Here is a 21,832-nt window from a genome sequence, read left to right as displayed (position 1 = left end):
CCAAAAGAATACTGACAATTTCATTGAAAACAAAAGTATAATACAAAAAAAGCCTGAATTTTGTACCAAAATTGACTATGTAGGATAACGATCTTAAGGGTAGAAGTTTTGTCTCTATATATGTACTTATGTTTTCATTTATTAAGCAAGGCATAGCATTTAATCGAGGCTGGTGACTGTTTTTGTATTTCTGTTAAGTAATTATTTTCATGCAACTTATCAGAAAATTGGCTACTTTTTAACCCTCAAGTATTTTATGAAGGTAGTATAGTTAAATGTTTAATTTATACAAAAAATATAAAAACATCTACTATTATGTGTTTACTAATTAAAAGCATCTTGTTCTTAATAGTTTTCTCTAAGAATATTTCCTGCTCTTATAAGCTGCTTTTATATCTTTGACAGCATTTTTGAGGTCATAAACTATACTAAAATATTTTGAAAAAGAAATTTTGTGAATTGTATAATTGAGGTAGATAATTATATGAATAAGGAAGGCTATACACAGTATGAATTTTATATTTAAAAGTCATATTAAATAAAAAGAAGGATGGCAAGTTGATTATTTACTTTGAAAATGACTCCAAAAGACACTGGTAAAATGGTGGGTAAGTAAAACAGCACAGGAGAGAAAAAAAAACCAATAATGGTGAAATGTACCACAGTTTAAGTAGGACTAATGTTTGAAGTGACAGAAATCATTGCCCTAAGTGTTCCAGGACAACCTGACAAAGAGAAAGTTTGAGAACAGAAATATCTGTCACACTATGTCTGATTCTTTTTTCAAAATATGGATCTCATCACTAGTTTCTGTTCTCATTGGTTTTAGATTCATCTGCACTCCTATTCCCAATATTCTTCATTGAACATATTCTCTTACTCTTGATTTATAGTTCATGATTAACTGGCCAAGTTTTATTGAGAGACTCCTCAGTCTGAGTATCAATGCACTGGTTATAATTGCCACACACTTACACTGATGCATCATTTATTTTCAAATAAAAGTTTTTAAAATATGCTAATAGTCTTCTCTCCTAAACTGCAGAACCATGGTTTATAATTCTAAGGCCTTCCTTGTCACATAAATGTCAGGGTTTGTACTCGAACCTTTCACTTCTGAATGAGATATATGGATAGGCACTCTATGGCTGATTTGGATCTGTAGAAAACCTTGCCAAGCAAGTAAAGCTATTTGCCTTACAAATCAGGTCTTTCTTACATAGAAATAGGCATAGGCATTTGGCTCACCTGGTCATCTCTGATTGATTTTTAGTAATAAGAAGGTTTTGAGTACATAACTATTCAGATGAGCAAGAATTCTCAGCACATTATGGCTAGCAAGCATCTCTTAGAAACCAACAATATTGTTGAAATTAGATGACAGTCTCTCTCAGCACAGAGGCCTAGTTACCTTCACTGGCAACTTGGTGGGATGAAGGAGTTTGGGTGGAGTATGTCAAACCCATTCACTATAACCAGAGGGATTTTTCCATCAGTATGATGTCATTATAGAATAAGTAAATAGTACAATTTTGTGAATGATTATGATGTGATGAGGCAATAAATAGCAGCCATTAAGGACACAGGCTTTTTAAGTAGGCCGATATGATGTTTACACCCCATCTGACCAATGAACTAAATAAGGAACGTACTGAGTCTCTGCTCCCTCTGCTATAAAACAGCAACAATAACCACTTGCCTTGGAGGACTGTGTGAGTAATAAATGAGATAAGACACTGTGAGTGCCAGCTTAGAACCTGGCACGTACGGCTGCCCAAATAAGCCCCAACGGGTGCAGAGAGACCGTGTCACCATATTGATTGCATAAAATAATTATATTCAAGGCTTGTTTTTCTTGTCTTTGCTATCAGATCTTAACATATTATAACTGTTCTATGTCTTGGAATGCAAAAAAATCATCAAAACACCAAGGTCTACTCTCAGAAATGTGATCACTTTTGTCAAGAAAAACGCATTTTAAAATTCTCCCCATCATTAGTTTCTAATTCTATCACTAAGGTGAGTGTGCATACCCAAGGGATAGCAAGATGCTCCAACTGGATGAACAGAGAAATATGATTTTTCTATGTCAACTTTCCCTCTTTTGTGTTTCACGTCTGTGTGAGTGCAGTCGGATGTATATAGAATTTATAAATAAATACACATGTATGGGAGATACTGCTGCGTACACAACCCTTTGGAAACCATTGTTCAGCAGCTGGCAAACTAAGGTCCATGTGTCAAATCTGGTCCATGGCTTACTTTTATAAATAAATAAAGTTTTATTGGAACCACAGCCATACCCATTTATTTACATATTTTCAAAGGTCACTTTTGCACTATAATGGCAGAGTTGAAGAGTTGCAACAGTGACTGGATGGCCTGCACAGCCTAGAAGAATTACTGACTGACACTTTAGAGAAAATGTTTGCTAAACCCTGTTCTAGAAAAGGATTTGTATAGGAGGAGAAATAAAATGCATACCGAGACCTGGTTTTTATATCTGTTCACGCGAGTACTCAGACCCACCCAGGAAGGTGGAAGATGCTTCCCAGGTCCTTGCTACTCAGAGTGTGGTTCAAGGACTGGCAGCACTGGTGTCATCTGGAAGCCTGTTTGAAATATAGACTCTTTGGTCCCATCTCAGACCTATCAGAATCTGCCTTTGAACAAGACCTTCAAGAGATATGTGTGAACGTTAAAGTTTGAAAAATATCAGTCAAATTTATGTAACTGTTAGGTGACATGTTGGTGAAATACTTCGAAATGCCAAGGCACTATAAGTGGACCTTAGTTTTCTATTTCTCATTGTACATAAATCTGCCTCTTGCATTGCACCAATGCACTGATTGGCCATATATAGAGAACTAGGGGAGCTGGCATGGTCTGGCTCTCCTCCAGTTAATATTTATATATGGAAAGACTGAGTCAGCAGTATATAAGCTTTGCGATCTCTCTTTTTTATGAGAAGAAAAAAAAAGTATCTTGTTCCTGAGAGTTAAACCTTAGTGATGTGTTTATTGTTGGAGAAACATACACTACATTGAAGGAAAATTGATCTCTAGATTTTTGTTGCCATAATTAAAAAAAAAATTCTTAACAGTTTTAAAAGAAGGTTAAAGACAGGGTTTTTATCCCCTGCCTCACAAAGACGACATGCGTGTAAGATTCACTTCAGGAGGGCAGTGCAGGGCAGAATGAGCTTCCTAAGCACACAGGGAGAAGCCAAGGCTCCCACTCAGGGCTGAGCACGTGGGCCTGGGAGCACCAGAGGAGCATCAGATCAGGCTTATTGTACATTTCTGGCTTGGAGCTGGCTGACCCTTTCCTTCTTGAGGTTTTGTCAAGGGGTTTCCAGTTTTCCTAATTAACTATTAATGAGGTGGGTGTAATTTATTGACTAGGGCGAGGTAAACTAGCTGTGCCTGGAGTTGAGTTATGTTTCCTGAGGGAAAAGAAAACTTATGAAATAAATCATTCTCTGTTTAATTAGCAGCTTTGGCTAGCTCACTTGAAATGACTGTGCAAAATGTGAAAAGAAGCCAGAAGTTTAGTCAGAAACCCAAACGTGGGTCTCATTTGTTGCTTACTGAGAGATTTATGCAGTTCAGAGTGAATGTGTCGGGGGACCCGGGTGAGCTGCATGAAGCACCGTAATGAAATGTTCTCCTTCTGCTATGACTCTGGACAAAGCCTGAAGTAGGTCCCTTCCTTCTTTATTCCAGTGCATGCTCCAAATGAAAAACGCCAGAGGACCCCAGTAGAAGAGGGGAACGAATTAGTGTGCTTTCTAGCCTTTTAGCTTTATCTTCCTGTCAACTTATCTGCACCATTAGGTCTATGTATCATTTTTATTTTCTCAACACAGAATGCCTATTCTCTGACTTTAACACTGCAAGCTATTGGATATAACGGCACCCAAGCTGGAAGCAAAATGTTATGTATTGATCAGTACAGGAAAAAATATATTTGTTGTTTCAGTTCTGGTCAACATTCATTGGGTGCCTACTAGAATGTTTCAGATACTGTACTAGGGGAATGCAAAAATGAGTCTACCCAGTAGGAGATCATAGATGATGTGAGAGGAGAAGAATCTTTGAGAGTTCATGAGAAAAAAAAAACTGATTATGGAGAAGTTTTAACTTTCTCAACAGACTAAGGGTAATTGAGAGAATTTTCTTCATCTCACAATATTGGTCATACTTAAAAGCTCAGAAGAACATTGACCCCTTGTCTTCCCCCAGTTACTATCCCCACCCTAAAAACTGCACGAGGAAAATGTATTCATTTTTCTTCCTGGTATTTCTCAGTAGAGCCAATTAGACATTTTCAAGGTAGAGCCCACTCACACCTTGAGAGTGAGTTTCAAGTTGAACCTACCCTTTCTGTGGTTAGAATCCACCTTCTGTGGCCAAACATGATTTTCTGCCTTGAAGAAGAATGGCCCGACAAACTTTGTGGACACCAATGGCTCACTGAAACGTTTTGATGAATGAATCAAAAACATATGGATTACGTTTTCTTGAACATACTGGTGATTTTCGCAGAAAATGAATTTGGCCCCAAGCATTTTGTTCTCCTGAACTTTCCGTCTGGACTCCAAACCTTAGCAGGAGGCTGGACAGAGGTGTAGTGGGCCCAGTGTTTTCAGGCTGATGTGTGGATTTTATTAAAACCTGCAGCTTCTTTCCTGACTCCTTGTTTGAACGTTTTTGTGAGAGGTCCGCTGCAGACGAGCCCACTTTTAGCTTCTTGAAGTCATCCCTTTCCCCAAATGGCAACTTCTTTACTCCTTGGAAACAGAGGAAAGAGGAATTCCCATGCTTTCCTAGGAAAGGCTCATTCCCCTATCCCAGACCTCTAGAAACAAAATCATCCCTACATTCTACCATGTTAAAAAGAACAAAAAAGGGTTCTGGGAGCCTTTTTCCTGCCACAGAGCTATTATGAAAATCTAGCTCATGTTTCTATTTCGATCTCATTCACCTTTGTCAGCTAATACTTCATATTCGTTAAATCCAAACCTTGACACTCCAGTTTGTTTTCCATGCCTTGGTGTGGAAGAAAGAACCGGCTTTTCCCAGAGGCCAGCATCTTTCCTCGTCCCCTTGACTAAAGCCACTCTGCCCACCTGCTGTCGAGAAAGCGGAGGCCAGTTCAAACCTGGGCATGGCCCTTGCCGAACAGGGGCTGAGAGCTCATTTGAGGAAGAACAGACCACTAATAAATCGCATGGTCATTACCCTTTATGCATACTTGTTCTAATAGGTGTCGCAGATTCCTGCCTCCTAATAAGGAAAGGAAGTAGAAAAACACATAAATTCTCTCAAGGGAGTCAGACAGCCCGAAGCCACGCTCGACAGCTGCAAACGTTACCATGAGCACAAAAGCAAAACAGGGTTTAAAAAAGTGATACATTGCCAGGGATTTTGGCAGGATTTCCTTGAATTCAGACTATGTTTTGCACTGTTTCAGTTGAAAAGAAGAACAGCACTCCTGCCTGCCACATGTGATGGAATTTGGAGATTAAATAAACAACAGTGTTAATTGATCTAAAAGGGCTTGATTGAAAGCATCCCAACATTTCCCTTTATCCTTTTTTGTTTGTTTGCTTGCTTACATGGCTTAGTTGTTTTTTTTAACTTCTTTCTTTCTTTCTTTCTTTCTTTCTTTCTTTCTTTCTTTCTTTCTTTCTTTCTTTCTTTCTTTCTGCTTCTTTCTTTCTTTCTGCCTCTTTCTTTCTTTCTTTCTTTCTTTCCTTCTTTCTTTCTTTCTTTCTTTCTTCTTTTTTTTCTTTCTTTTAAACTCTTAGCAGTTCAAGTTAGAGGTGTTTTTTTCTTTTTTTTGCCTCCAATGCCACCGCAACATTAAGTCTAACTATTGAGCATTGAAGGTTTGCTCAGGGGAAGATTCTTGCCCTCCCCACCCCTTCTTCCTTTCTTCTTTTCTAGGATTTACTTTGTCTGGGATGGTCTGGAGATTTGCTAGAGATGTACTGCCTACATATGTGGTGACTGCAAAGGGGGAAATTCTTGCGCCTGTTGAAAAGGCCGTTAGCCTACTCCGTGAGAATATAAGGGCTTATGAAGAAAATCCATCAGAATATGTAAGGCCAGAGTTCGAAGGAGACCCAAAAGTCCAGAGCAGCAGATATAAATTGCTGCACATTCTGATTTTGTTCAAATTTGTTTTATTAATTAAGACTGAGTCTTTCCTATGAGCTAGAATTAATTTTCTGCAAAGAATACATTCTAGACTTTATTTCACACTGATTTCATTTCATCTAGTCTTGCTCACACTGACTTTAGGAAGTTACTTTTGAGAAGAATGCATGATTCTGAGTTGTGATTTTTTGTTGTTGTTTATTTTTAAAGTAACTTGTTTCATCTAATTTTGCACAAATGGAAGCTGAAATATTGTGTTGCTGGAGGGTCTCTTATTCACATAAGAAGCAGAACTCCACAGAATTCCGTGTCTTCATTAAATAATCACAAAGGGCTTTCATCCATTACTTGGCATATTGTAATGCTTGTACTGAAATGCAGCATCAAATAAATGCTCTATTTCCTCCCTGATTGGGACCTATTTCCATTTTTCTAACCAGAAACTGTCTAGGAAGGCAGGAAGTCAGGCCTTAGCTCCATTTTCTAGCATCCAGAGGTATTTTTCTTTCTCTGTTTTGTATCATAGGACAATAAAGATATTTTACAGTTTCACATTTCTCAAAGGCCACATAGGCAGCTATGGTAAACAAAATAGCTGAAAATCCTAGGTCCAATGGTTTTCAAAATGTTTCAAGAAACTCAAACATTCCATAACTGTGCTTCAAGTGTAGAAAACTTCAATTTCAAATTAATGCCTTATGGAAAACTCTGACAATCTCTATTAAAATTAAAAATACATACTGTATTTGACCTAGCACCTACACTTTGGGGGAATCCTTCCATTAGAAATAAAATGCCTCAGTACATTAGAATGGATCTATCTATCTATCTATCTATCTATCTATCTATCTATCTATCATCTATCTATCTCTATGTCTCATCTATCTATATCTATCATCCATCTTCTTATCCATTCATCTATCTGTCCATCTATCTGCACACACATAGGATTATTAGAACATTGTTTACTTTATTAAGGAGCCGGAAACAATCTAAATAGCTAGTAATAGGATAAAGACTGAAAAAATGGTGGCCCATCCTTGCAGGATATTTCTGATGTATCATTAGGTAAGACGATCCATAAATAAATGATACGGGTATTTAAAGACACCAGTCATCATCCGCAATCACAGATGAAACATTCTTTTCTCTGTCAAACATCTTTATTGTCCTTATTTATGCTGACATTTAGCTTTCATGCCTTCTGCATAAAGGAGTTTTAGGTAAGATTTAGTTAAAAAAAAAAAAAGAAAAAAAACCCTACCAGATAATGAGCCCCTCAGAGAGAGGGAGGAATACAGCTGGGAGGGGCCATGGGCAGCTCACCTGTATTGGTAAGGTTTCATTCTTAAGGTGGATGGTTACTACAAGAGTAGTCATTATGTAAGTCTTTATCTTCTTTTGCATGTCTGAAACGTTTATCTTTTTTGAGACAAAGTCTCACTCTGTCACCCAGCCTGGAGTGCAGTGACGCCATCTTGGCTCACTGCAGCCTTAACCTCCTGAGCTCAAGACATCCTCCCACGTCAGTCCCCCAAGTAGCTGGGATTACAGGCACCCGCCACCAAACCTGGATAATTTTGTTGTATTTTTTTTTTTGTAGAGATGGGGTTTCACCATGTTGCCCAGGCTGGTCTCAAACTCTTGAGCTCAAGGGATTCCCCTGTCTCTGCCTCCCAAATTGCTAGGATTACAGATATGAGCCGCTGTGCCTGGCCTCATAATTTTTAAAAGATGGTTGAGCTTTAAAATGTGCAGAAGTTCCTAGGCTGGTATATCATAATCATCATGGGAAACACAGGATGAGAGGAGCTATCACAATAAATCCCAGGATATCACACCTACCTTCCTCATCTAGGCTTCCCCACCACCCTCCAGACAAAAGACATCCCAGAGAAGCAAAATAATTTAACTTTTAGACATATTACAGTATGTTAATAATCACAGCATAAGCTATAACGTTGACATTAATTAGCTAAGAGAGATTTAGCTATGATTATGGTCAAACATAGGTCACATTTCTATTTGCTGTGATGGAAACATCATAACTGCTTATCACGATAGACACATAGAACATCATCTCATAGAAAAGTCTGCTGACACCTGATCATGTTCTAGTGCCCAGGGGCAGGCTGAGTAGAAATCCTATCTCCCAACTATACCAGAGTGATACAGGGAAAGCATTGAACCCATGATTCTGGAATCAGATACATGGCTTAGAGAAGTAAATGATGGAAGAACTATCCGGTATAATCTCTGCCTTTTGCAGGAATTTTTGAGGGAGCAGATCCATGAGTTTGAGTGGCCTGTGGTAACTGCAGCTGACTGGAGACACAGTTTTTCTTCCAGACCTGCCTTTCTGACTTCCATTCCAGTTCCTTTCCATTATATTACACTTCACACCATCAATCACAGGGCCTCGCCCCAGCTCACTTGAATCAAATAATCATCCTAAGAGATCAATTTGCTTAATTATATTTAATTTCCCAAACATTCTCCTGGGGTAGGCAGCAAAATTCAACTGGGTATGGTTTTTCTCTTGTAAATATTTAGAGGAACTGTACTGAGTGTTAGAATAAGTGTCTTTTTCTAATGAGAGAAAGTTGCCTTTCCGTGGTGATGAACCAAGGTCATTTGCCATCCAGAACAAGCCAAATAGCTCTGGAACGAGCTGTAACATCTAGAATGTGCTGCTCCACTTCTTAAAGAACTCAGAGTATAACTCTACAAGTTTCTTTATGATCATGTTATCTCCCCTGCCAGGTAAGTATAAAAAGTTATTTCAAATAGAGTTTATGGCAGTCATCAAATAAGCTGTGCTGCTAACTAGATTTGCTGTATTACTTTAGTCGTCATTTATATATGATGATTTAATTTTAATTAATCTGGATGCAGTGTATTGCAAAATGTTCTGCTTCCCTATAGCAGAGTGGAAAGGGAATTATATTGCTGACTTGCATTAAAGTCAGCACTAAGAGGCAGGTTGAGTAGAAAGAACTTAGGCAGACACACAGGCCTCAGATGAGTCCCCTACAAAAGGGGGAAGAGAAGCAGAAGGAGAAAGTTGGCCCTTAAAGAGGGAAAGAGAACAAAGGAGGGGCAAGCACAGAGAACATGAGAGAAGTAGGCATAAGCAGACTGTGCAGAGAAATGAGATTTGGTCAGAAAAATCGAAAAGCACATGCAGACAGCTTCTGAGGAGTAAAACTGTGTTGCGTTCTGCTTTGTTTTATCACAAAGGTTCGTTCTTATCAGCCAGAAATCAACAGACATAGAACACAAATACCAAGCAGTAGGGAGACAAGAGTAACCCTGGGGTCAATACCTGAAATGATACAGAATTTTGCCCTTTTATGGTTACACTTGTATGTTATGTACTTGTTTATTTCTATTTGAAATGGATACAGTAATTGATCATGTCTTCATCCCACAACTGAAGCCCTCCATGCCCTCCTTTTCTGCCCTAACCCAGCACCTCCTCCTGTATTGCCTTTCCCTTTTGGTGATACCTATGCAGGGGGCCTCTCAATGTTATGAACCATAAAATTTTATTTTAGTGCTTAATAAATTAGTTTCATTCATTCATTTATTTTTTTTTCTTTTCAATTTTTATTTTAGGTTCTGGGTGTACATGTGTAAGTTTGTTACAAAAGTATATTGTGTGATGCTGAGGTTTAGAGTAGAATTGAACCTGTCCTTCAGTGGTGAGGATAGTACCCCTTAGGCATTTCTCAACTCTGGCTTCCCTTCCTCTCTCCCCTCTCTAGTAGTCCTCAGTGTCTGCTGTTTCCATCTTTATGTTCATGTGTGCCCAGTGTTCAGGTCCTACTTACAGGTGAGAACATGCCATGCTGGGTTTTCTGTTTCTGTGTTAGTTTGCTTAGGACAATGGCCTCCAGCTGTTTCCATGTTGTTGCAAAGTACATGATTTTGTGTGTTTTTTTTATGGCTGTGTAGTATTTCATGGTATATTTGTACCACATTTTTAAAAAATCCAATCCAGTATTGATGGGTACTTGGGTTGGTTCCATGTCTTTGCTATTGTGAATACTGCTGCAATAAATTGCATGTGTCTTTTTGGTAGAATGATTTATTTTCCTTTAAATATATACATAGTAATGGGATTGCTGAGCTGAACTGCTATGAATCTGGAAATTTTAATAGAGCTATGATCCTTCTCACTTCCTAATAATACTTCGAAGTTGTTTCTTAAAGCCTCCTCTAAATCTACTCCCCTTGCCCAGTTCAGGCCTTCATGATGTCTCACCTGGACCATTGAAATAGACTCGTCCTTCCTCTTCTTGTCTTTACTCTTGACCGTCTCAATGTATTTTTCACAGAGAAGCCAGAGTGCTAGATTTCAAGGAAATCTCAACATGTCACTTTCTTGATAAAAACCTTTCAATTACTTCATGAACTACAAAATAAATTCACTTCCATATATAGATTATGTGAATAGATTCATTTACCTGTGTAACTCTTGTTCCTCATGCAGCTGGAAACCATCATTCTCAGCAAACTATCGCAAGAACAGAAAACCAAACACCGCATGTTCTCACTTATAGGTGGGAGTTGAACAATGAGATCACTTGGACACAGGAAGGGGAACATCACACACCAGGGTCTATTATGGGGAGGGGGGAAAGGAGAGGGATGGCGTTGGGAGTTATACCTGATGTAAATGACGAGTTGATGGGTGCTGACAAGTTGATGGGTGCAGCACACCAACATGGCACAAATATACATATGTAACAAACCTGCATGTTGTGCACATGTACCCTAGAACTTAAAGTATAATAATAATAAAAAAAAGATTTAGTTCCTCATATAAGAGCTTAGCACAGTAGTACCTGGAATTTGATAACAGGTGAAAAAAAGGATAATTGGACAAATCTTTTTCTTATAAAAATACTATTGAGTGCTAAGTGGTTTAAAATAAACCAGGTTTTTCCAGGAGCAGAGCTTCCTATTTCTAAATGAAATCAACATGAAAAATAGGAGCCACTAGATATCACAAACTAGAGATGTACAGTGTGCATAAAGAAGTCACAAATGTTCTAATTATGATGTTAATGTTCTTTGAAAAAGAAAGAAATGAAAACAGTGTTGATGTTCTAAATGAAGACATATGGTTGCCTCAGGAAGCAATTCTTATTTAATATCAGCTTTATTGAGATATAATTAATATACATTATTTTAAAATACACAATTCATTGTTGTTTAATATATTCAAAAAGTTGTACAGTCATCACCTATGTCTCATTGTAGGACATTTTTATCACCCTGCAAAGAAATTCTGTACCCTTTCAGAGACACTCCACAATGCCTCCTCCTCCAACCCCTGGCAACACTAATCTACTTTTCATCTCTATGGATTTGCATATTTTTCGACTTTTCACATAAGTGTAATCATATAATGTGGCTTATTGTGTCCCGCTTCTTTCGTTTAGCATAATGATTTTAAAAGTTCAGCCATGTTGTACCATGTATCAGTATTTCATTCCTTTTTATGGCTAAATAATATTCCATTGTGTGTGGATAGACCACATTTTGTTTGTCCAGTTGTCAGTTGAAGGACATTTGGATTGTTTCTACTTACTGACAATTATGAACAATGCTGCCATGAACACTCATTTACAAGTTTTTGTATGAACATGTGTTTTCAGTTCTCTTGGGTATATACCAGGGAATGGAAATGCTGGATCATGTGATAACTCTATACATATTCAGCATTTTGAGAAACTTCCAAACTGTTTTCAGAGTGACTACACTATTTTACAATTCAAACAGCAATGTATGAGACCTCTAATTTCTTCATATCTTCATAAACACATTTTTTAAAATTTTAGCCTTCTTCATAGTTGTGAAGTAGTGTCTGTTGGTGGTTTTGATTTACATTTCCATAGAGACTAATGGTGTTGAGCGTCCTTTCATGTGCTTGTTAGTCATTTGGACATACTCTTTGAAGAAATATCAATTGAAATCCCTTACTTATTTTAAAATTGGATTATTTGTTCTTTTGTTGTTGGATTATAAATGTTATATATATATTATGCATTCAAGTTATTTATCAGAGAACATGAATATGTTTTCCCCATCCTGTGGTTTGTCTTTTCACTTTCTTGATGCTATTATTTGAATCACAGGGGTTTACATTTTGATTGAAGTTGATTTATCAACTTTTCCTCTGCTTTTGATGCCATAGTTTAGACTTCTGGTATCATGTAAAGTCACAAAGATTCGCCCCTGTGTTTTTTGCTAAGTTTTTATAATTTTTGTTGTCACATTTAGTTCTTTGATCCATTTGAGTGAATTCTTATATGTTGTGAGGTAGGGGTCCAACTTTATTCTTTTGCATATGGATAGGCAGTTTTCCCAGCATTATTTGTTGAAAAGACTATGCTATCTCATTGAATTGTCTTGACATCCCTGATTTTGTAGAAAATCAGTTGGCCATAAATGTGAGAATATTTTCTGGATTCTCAATTTTATTCCATTGGTATATGTTTTATACCAGTATCGCACTCTTTTGATTATTGTAGCTTTACAGTAAGTTTTGAAATTGAAAATCGTGATTCCTTTTTGTTCTTTTTTTCAGCACTATTTTGGATATTATGAGTCCTTTCCATTTCTGTATAATAAAGAGTGTGGCTGGCCTTTGTCCTCAATTCCTGGGAGATAACCTCTGAGCCCTTGGAATTTCTCAAGAAATAGTAGTTTCTTTGTTATTCATTGTGGGCCTTTGGACCACACCTGTTAGTTTGTGCTGACAACCTCACTCAAAATGAGTCTTTAGATAGTTTGTGATAAGAAAATGACTCAAGATGGGGACTGTCCATGCCAGAAAGACCAAGCATATGATGAGAAGGCTGGGGCTTTGAGCCATGTTGGAGCATACCTGATCTGGGGGAGATGGGAGGTTAGAGATTGAGTTCAACCATGTGGCCAATGTTTCCATCAATTATACTTATGTAAAGAAGCCTCAGTAAGAACTCTGGACACTGAAGCTTAAATAAACAATGGTGAACTTCTCTGGTTGGCAATTCATTTTGAGTGAGTAGGAGCACATTTCAGTGCCTAAAGGGTGGCACATCCTAAGGAAGATGGAAGCTACACATTTGGAATCCTCTCAGACTTTTTTTCATGTCTCTCCTCCTTTGGCTGGTTCTAATTTATATATAATTAAAATACTTCTTTATTTGTGGAAATGAAGCTGTTGTCATAAGTACAGCATTTTCCTGTGTTCTGTGAGTCATTCCAGAAAGTTATCAAAGTTTCTCAAACTCAAAGGTAGTTGTAGAAACTCTTGAATTTTAATCCAGTTTGTGAGAAGTGAGGATGGACTTGGGGACTTCTGAACTTGCAACTGCTGTCTGGGTTAGGGTAGTCTCATAGAGGACTGTGTCCTAAACCTCGAGTTTGGCTAACTCCAGGTAATCTTCATACAAATTTTAGGATGAGCTTGTCAATTTCTGCAAAAAAAGAAAGCTGGAATTTTACTGAACCTGTAGATCAATTGGGGAACTTTGCCATCTTAACAGTAGTAAGTCTTCTAATCCATGAACCGGGGATTGTTTTACATTTATTTAATATTCTTTCTTTTTTTAAATTATATTTTATAATTTTCACTGCATAAGTATTTCGCATCCTTGGTTAAATTTGTTCTTAGTTTTTTTTTTTTTTTTAATGCTTTTGAAAATGAAATTGCTTTCATTATTTTATTTTTAGATTGTTCATTGTTAGTATATAAAAATACAATTGAGGACCAGGTGCCTAAGATGGCTGAATAGGAACAGCTCCAGCCTCCAGCTCCCAGCGTGAGCAACACAGAAGATGGGTGATTTCTGCATTTTCAACTGAGGTACTGGGTTCATCTCACTGGGGCATGTCAGACAGTTGGTGCTGGTCAGTGGGTGCAGTCCAACCAGCAAGAGCTGAAGCAGGGCAAGGCATCGCCTCACCTGGGAAGCACAAGGGAGAAGGGAATTCCTTTTCCTAGCCAAGGGAAACTGATACACACAACACCTGGAAAATCGGGTAACTCCCACCCTAATACTGCGCTTTACCAAGGGTCTTAGCAAACAGCACACCAGGAGATTATATCCCACACCTGGCCCAGAGGGTCCCATGCCCATGGAGCCTCCCTTATTGGTAGCACAGCAGTCTGAGATCTAACTGCAAGGTGGCAATGAGGCTGGGAGAGGGGCACCCAACATTGCTGAGGTTTAAGTAGGTAAACAAAGCCGCTGGGAAGCTCGAACTGGGTGGAGCTCACCGCAGGTCAAGGAGGCCTGCCTGTCTCTGTAGACTCCACCTCTGGGGACAGGGCATAGCTAAACAAAAAGCAGCAGAAACCTCTGCAGATGTAAATGTCCCTGTCTGACAGCTTTGAAGAGAGCAGTGGTTCTCCCAGGAAGGAGATTGAGATCTGAGAACAGACAGACTGCCTGCTCAAGTGGGTCCCTGACCCCTGAGTAGCCTAACAGGGAGACATCCCCCACTAGGTGCAGACTGACACCTCACACCTCACACGGCTGGGTACACCTCTGAGACGAAGCTTCCAGAGCAAGAATCAGACAGCAACACTCGCTGTTGAGCAATATTCTATCTTCTGCAGCCTCCGCTGCTGATACCCAGGCAAACAGGGTCTGGAGTGGACCTCAAGCAAACTCCAACAGACCTGCAGCTGAGGGTCCTGACTGTTAGAAGGAAAACTAACAAACAGAAAGGACACCCACACCAAAACCCCATCAGTACGTCACCATCGTCAAAGACCAAAGGCAGATAAAACCACAAAGATGGGGAAAAAGCAGTGAAGAAAAGCTGGAAATTCAAAAACTCAGAGCGCATCTCCCCCACCAAAGGAACGCAGCTCATCACCAGCAACAGAACAAAGCTGGACGGAGAATGACTTTGATGAGTTGAGAGAAGAAAGCTTCAGTCAATCAAACTTCTCAGAGCCGAAGGAGGAACTACGTACCCAGCGCAAAGAAACTAAAAGCCTTAAAAAAGAATGGAAGAATGGATAACTAGAATAACCAATGCAGAGAAGTCCATAAACGAACTGATAGAGATGAAAACCATGACACGAGAACTATGTGACAAATGCACAAGCTTCAGTAACCGACTCGATCATCTGGAAGAAACAGTACCAGTGACTGAAGATCAAATGAATGAAATGAAGCGAGAAGAGAAGTTTAGAGAAAAAAGAGTAAAAAGAAATGAACAAAGCCTCCAAGAAATATGAGATTTTGTGAAAAGATCAAATCTACGTCTGATTGGGGTGCCTGAAAGTGACAGGGAGAATGGAACCAAGTTGGAAAACACTCTGCAGGATATTATCCAGGAGAACTTCCCCAACCTAGCAAGGCAGGCCAACATTCAAATTCAGGAAATACAGAGAATGCCACAAAGATACTCCTTGAGAAGAGCAACTCCAAGACACATAATTGTCAGATTCACCAAAGTTGAAATGAAGGAAAAAATCTTAAGGGCAGCCAGAGAGAAATGTCAGGTTACCCACAAAGGGAAGCCCATCAGACTAACAGCAGATCTCTCGGCAGAAACTCTCCAAGCCAGAAGAGAGTGAGGGCTAATATTCAACAATCTTAAAGAAAAGAATTTTCAACCCAGAATTTCATATCCAGCCAAACTAAGTTTCATAAGTGAAGGAGAAATAAAGTCCTTTACAGACAAGCAAATGCTTAGAGATTCTGTCACCACCAGCCCTGCCCTACGAGAGATCCTGAAGGAAGCACTAAACATGGAAAGGAACAATCGGTACCAGCCATTACAAAACCATGCCAAAATGTAAAGACCATCGATGCTAGGAAGAAACTGCATCAACTAACGAGCAAAATAACCAGCTAATATCATAATGACAGGATCAAGTTCACACATAACAATATTAACCTTAAATGTAAATGGACTAAATGGTCCAATTAAAAGACACAGGCTGGCAAATTGGATAAAGAGTCAAGACCCATCAGTTTGCTGTATTCAGGAGACCCATCTCACATGCAGAGACACACATAGGCTCAAAATAAAGGGATGGAGGAAGATCTACCAAGCAAATGGAAAACAAAAAAAAGGCAGAGGTTGCAATCCTAGTCTCTGATAAAAGAGACTTTAAACCAACAAAGATCAAAAGAGACAAAGAAGACCATAACATAATGGTAAAGGGATCAATTCAACAAGAATAGCTAACCATCCTAAATACATATGCACCCAATACAGGAGCACCCAGATTCATAAATCAGGTCATTAGAGAGTTACAAAGAGACTTAGACTCCCATACAATAATAATGGGAGACTTTAACATCCCACTGTCAACATTAGACAGATCAACGAGACAGAAAGTTAACAAGGATATCCAGGAATTGAACTCGACTCTGCACCAAGCAGACCTAATAGACATCTACAGAACTCTCCACCCCAAATCAACAGAATTCTCAGCACCACATCACACTTATTCCAAAATTGACCACATAGTTGGAAGTAAAGCACTCCTCAGCAAATGTAAAAGAACAGAAATTATAACAAACTGTCTCTCAGACCACAGTGCAATCAAACTAGAGCTCAGGACTAAGAAACTCAATGAAAACCACTCAACTACATGGAAACTGAACAACCTGCTCCTGAATGACTACTGGCTACATAACGAAATGAAGGCAGAAATAAAGATGTTCTTTATTTCTGAAACCAATGAGAACAAAGACACAACATACCAGAATCTCTGGGACACATTTAAAGCAATGTGTAGAGGGAAATTTATAGCACTAAATGCCCACAAGAGAAAGCAGGAAAGATCTAAACTTGACACCCTAACATCACAATTAAAAGAACTAAAGCAGCAAGAGCAAACACATTCAAAAGCTAGCAGAAGGCAAGAAATAACTAAGATCAGAGCAGAACTGAAGGAGATAGAGACACAAAAAACCCTCTAAAAAATCAATGAATCCAGGAGCTGGTTTTTTGAAAAGATCAACAAAATTGATAGACCGCTAGCAAGATGAATAAAGAAGAAAAGAGAGAAGAATCAAATAGACGCGATAAAAAATGATAAAGGGAATATCACCACCAACCCCAGAGAAATACAAACTACCATCAGAGAATACTATAAACACCTCTACACAAATAAACTAGAAAACCTAGAAGAAATGAATAAATTCCTGGACACATACAGTCTCCCAAGACTAAACCAGGAAGAAGTTGAATCCCTGAATAGACCAATAGTAGGCTCTGAAATTGAGGCAATAATTAATAGCCTACCAACCAAAAAAAGTCCAGGACCAGACGGATTCACAGCCGAATTCTACCAGAGGTACAAGGAGGAGTTGGTACCATTCCTTCTGAAACTATTCCAATCAATAGAAAAAGAGGGAATCCTCCCTAACTCATTTTATGAGGCCAACATCGTCCTGATACCAAAGCCTGGCAAAGACACAACAAAAAAAGAGAATTTTAGACCAATATCCCTGATGAACATTGATGCAAAAATCCTCAATAAAATACTGGCAAACCGAATCCAGCAGCACATCAAAAAGCTTACCCACCATGATCAAGTGGGCTTCATCCCTGGGATGCAAGACTGGTTCAACATATGTAAATCAATAAGCGTAATCCAGCATATAAACAGAACCAAAGACAAAAACCATGTGATTATCTCAATAGATGCAGAAAAGGCCTTTGACAAAATTCAACAGCCCTTCATGCTTAAAAACTCCCAATAAATTTGGTATTGATGGAACGTATCTCAAAATAATAAGAGCTATTTATGACAAACCCACAGCCAATATCACACTGAATGGGCAAAAACTGGAAGCATTCCCTTTGAAAACTGACACAAGACAGGAATGCCCTCTCTTACCACTCCTATTCAACATAGTGTTGGAAGTTCTGGCCAGGGCAATCAGGCAAGAGAAAGAAATAAAGGGTATTCAATTAGGAAAAGAAGAAGTCAAATTGTCCCTGTTTGCAGATGACATGATTGTATATTTAGAAAACCCCATTGTCTCAGCCCAAAATCTCCTTAAGCTGATAAGCAACTTCAGCAAAGTCTCAGGATACAAAATCAATGTGCAAAAATCACACACATTCCTGTACACCAATAACAGACAAACAGAGAGCCAAATCATGAATGAACTCCCATTCACAATTGCTTCAAAGAGAATAAAATACCTAGGAATCCAACTTACAAGGGATGTGAAGGACCTCTTCAAGGAGAACTACAAACCACTGCTCAGTGAAATAAAAGAGGACACAAACAAATGGAAGAACATACCATGCTCATGGATAGGAAGAATCAATATCTTGAAAATGGTCATACTGCCCAAGGTAATTTATAGATTCAATGCCATCCCCATTAAGCTACCAATGACTTTCTTCACAGATTGGAAAAAACTGCTTTAAAGTTCATATGGAACCAAAAAAGAGCCTGCATTGCCAAGACAATCCTAAGCCGAAAGAGCAAAGCTGGAGACATCACCCTACTTGACTTCAAACTGTACTACAAGGCTACAGTAACCAAAACAGCATGGTACTGGTACCAAAACAGAGATATAGACCAATGGAACAGAAGAGAGCCCTCAGAAATAATACCACACATCTACAGCCATCTGATCTTTGACAAACCTGACAAAAACAAGAAATGGGGAAAGGATTCCTTATTTAATAAATGGTGCTGGGAAAATTGGCTAGCCATAAGTAGAAAGCTGAAACTAGATCCTTTCCTTACTCCTTATACGAAAATTAATTCAAGACGGATTAGAGACTTAAATGTTAGACCTAAAACCATAAAAACCCTAGAAGAAAACCTAGGTAATACCACTCAGGTCATAGGCATGGGCAAAGACTTCATGTCTAAAACACCAAAAGCAATGGCAACAAAAGCCAAAATAGACAAATGAGATCTAATTAAACTAAAGTGCTTCTGCACAGGAAAAGAAACTACCATCAGAGCGAACAGGCACCCTACAGAATGGGAGAAAATTTTTGCAATCTACTCATCTGACAAAGGGCTAATATCCAGAACCTACAAAGAACTCAATCAAATTTACAAGAAAAAAACAAACAACCACATCAAAAAGTGGGCAAAGGATATGAACAGACACTTCTCAAAAGAAGACATGTATACAGCCAACAGACACATGAAAAAATGCTCATCATCACTCACCGTGAGAGAAATGCAAATCAAAACCACAATGAGATACCATCTCACACCAGTTAGAATGGCAATCATTAAAAAGTCAGGAAACAACAGGTGCTGGAGAGGATGTGGAGAAATAGGGACACTTTAACACTGTTGGTGGGACTGTAAACTAGTTCAACCATTGTGGAAAACAGTGTGGCGATGCCTCAAGAATCTAGAACTAGAAATACCATTTGACCCAGCGATCCCATTACTGGGTATATACCCAAAGGATTATAAATCATGCTGCTATAAAGACACATGCACACGTATGTTTATTGCAGCACTATTCAAAATAGCAAAGACTTGGAATCAGCCCAAATGTCCATCAGTGACAGACTGGATTGAGAAAATGTGGCACATATACACCATGGAATACTATGCAGCCATAAAAAAGGATGAGTTCGTGTCCTTTGTAGGGACATGGATGAAGTTGGAAACCATCATTCTCAGCAAACTATCACAAGGACAGAAAACCAAACACTGCATGTTCTCACTCATAGGTGGGAATTGAACAGTGAGATCACTTGGACACAGGAAGGGGAACATTACACACCAGGGCCTGTTGTGGGGAGGGGGGAGTGAGGAGGGATAGCATTAGGAGACATACCTAACGTAAATGATGAGTTAATGGGTGCAGCACAGCAACATGGCACATGTATACATATGTAACAAACCTGCACGTTGTGCACATGTACCCTAGAACTTAAAGTATAATAAAAAATAAATGAATAAATAAAATAAAAATACAATTGATTTTTGTAGATTGATTGATACGGTTTGGATCTGTGTTCCCACCAAATCACATGTCGAATTGTAATCCCCAGTGTTGGAGGTGGGTCTAGTAGGAGGTGATTGGATCATGGCAGTGGATTTCTCATTAATAGTTTAGCACCAGCCTCCCTTGGTACTACTCTCAGGATAGTGAGTGAGTTCTCATAAGATCTGGCTGTTAAAATGTATGCAGCAACTTCCGCTTCTCTTTCTCTTGCTACTACTCCCACCACGTGGGATGCCTTGCTTCCCCTTTGCCTTCTGCCATGATTGGAAGCTTCCTGAGGACTCCCCAGAAGCAGAAGCCACTATGCTTTCTGTACAGCCTGGAGAACCATAAGCCGATGAAAACTCTTTTATTTAAAAATTACTCAGTGTCAGGTTGTTTTTTTTGTTTTTTTTTGTTTTGTTTTTGTTGTTGTTTTTGAGACAGGGTCTCACTCTGTTGCCCTGGCTGGAGTGCAGTGGCGTGATCTTGGCTCACTGCAACCTTCACCTCCTGGGCTCAAGCAGTTCTCCCACCCCAGCCTCCCAAGTAGCTGGCATTACAGGTGCCCACCACCATGCTCAGCTAATTTTTTGTATTTTTAGTAGAGATGGGTTTTCACCATGTTGACCAGGCTGGTCTCGAACTCTTGACCTCAAGTGATCCACCTGCTTTGGTCTCCCAAAGTGCTGGGATTATAGGCATGAACCACCACACCTGGCCCCAGTCTCAGGTATTTCTTTATAGCAGTATGAGAATGGACGAATACATTGATCTTGTATCCAGTAAACCTGATGAATTCATTTACTAGTTCTAACAGTTTTTTAGTGGATGCCTTAGGATTTCTGTATATAAGAATATGTCATATCAGAATAGAAATAGTTTTACTTCTTTCAGTCCAGTCTGGGTGTCTTTTATTTCTTTTTATTGCCTAATAATTCTGGATATAACTCTCAGTACAGTGTTGAATAGAAGTGTCAAGAGTAGACATCCTTGTATTTTTCTTGATCTTAAGGGGAAAGCATTAAGTGTAATGTTGGCTGTGGGTTTTTCACAGATGGCCTTTATCAGGTTGAGGAAGTTACTTTTTATTCCTAGTTCATTGAGTATTTTTATTAAGAAAAGGTAACTATTGTTTTGTGAAGAGCCAAGAAGAACAGCTGAATGAAACACCCTATAAAGCAACAATATGAGGCCTCTTCCATTTAGCTACTTCCTTATTTTCCATTCCAGTTGTGAATCTTAAGAACAGAACCTCTGAATCGGAGGCAGTTGCCAATTTATAGCAAGCATGTTTACTCTGCTGCCATTGGAAACTTGCAATGAGAAACATAGCTCCCTGTTAACCTATGGGCTATAAATTTGTTCTGAGAATACCTAGGGGAAAGAATAAAGGTAAGGGGATGTAGAGAGCAGATTACTCTTCTCAGTACATCCAGTCCCCTCCCTAAGCAACTGTGCTGGCAGATTACACACACACACACACACACACACACACACAATTTCACAACAGCAAATACATTTTACTCCTTGTCTGTGACTGGTCAGAACACTAAACTATTTTAATATCTCCAACTAAATTGTCCTTAACTTTGTACAAAGGTGAAGAGATATCCCCCTACCCTCTATTGACCTGCATGCAAATCATATAATCAAGAAAATATCCTGTTAAAGTGCTCCTGATTTCTTTTTTTTTTTTTTTTTTTTTTTTTTTTTTGG

The sequence above is a fragment of the Theropithecus gelada genome, chromosome 15 (genome assembly GCF_003255815.1).
Source record: "Theropithecus gelada isolate Dixy chromosome 15, Tgel_1.0, whole genome shotgun sequence".
In the NCBI taxonomy this organism is placed as follows: domain Eukaryota; kingdom Metazoa; phylum Chordata; class Mammalia; order Primates; family Cercopithecidae; genus Theropithecus; species Theropithecus gelada.
The sequence above is the reverse complement of the archived record's forward strand: the minus strand, read 5'-3'. Positions refer to the sequence as shown.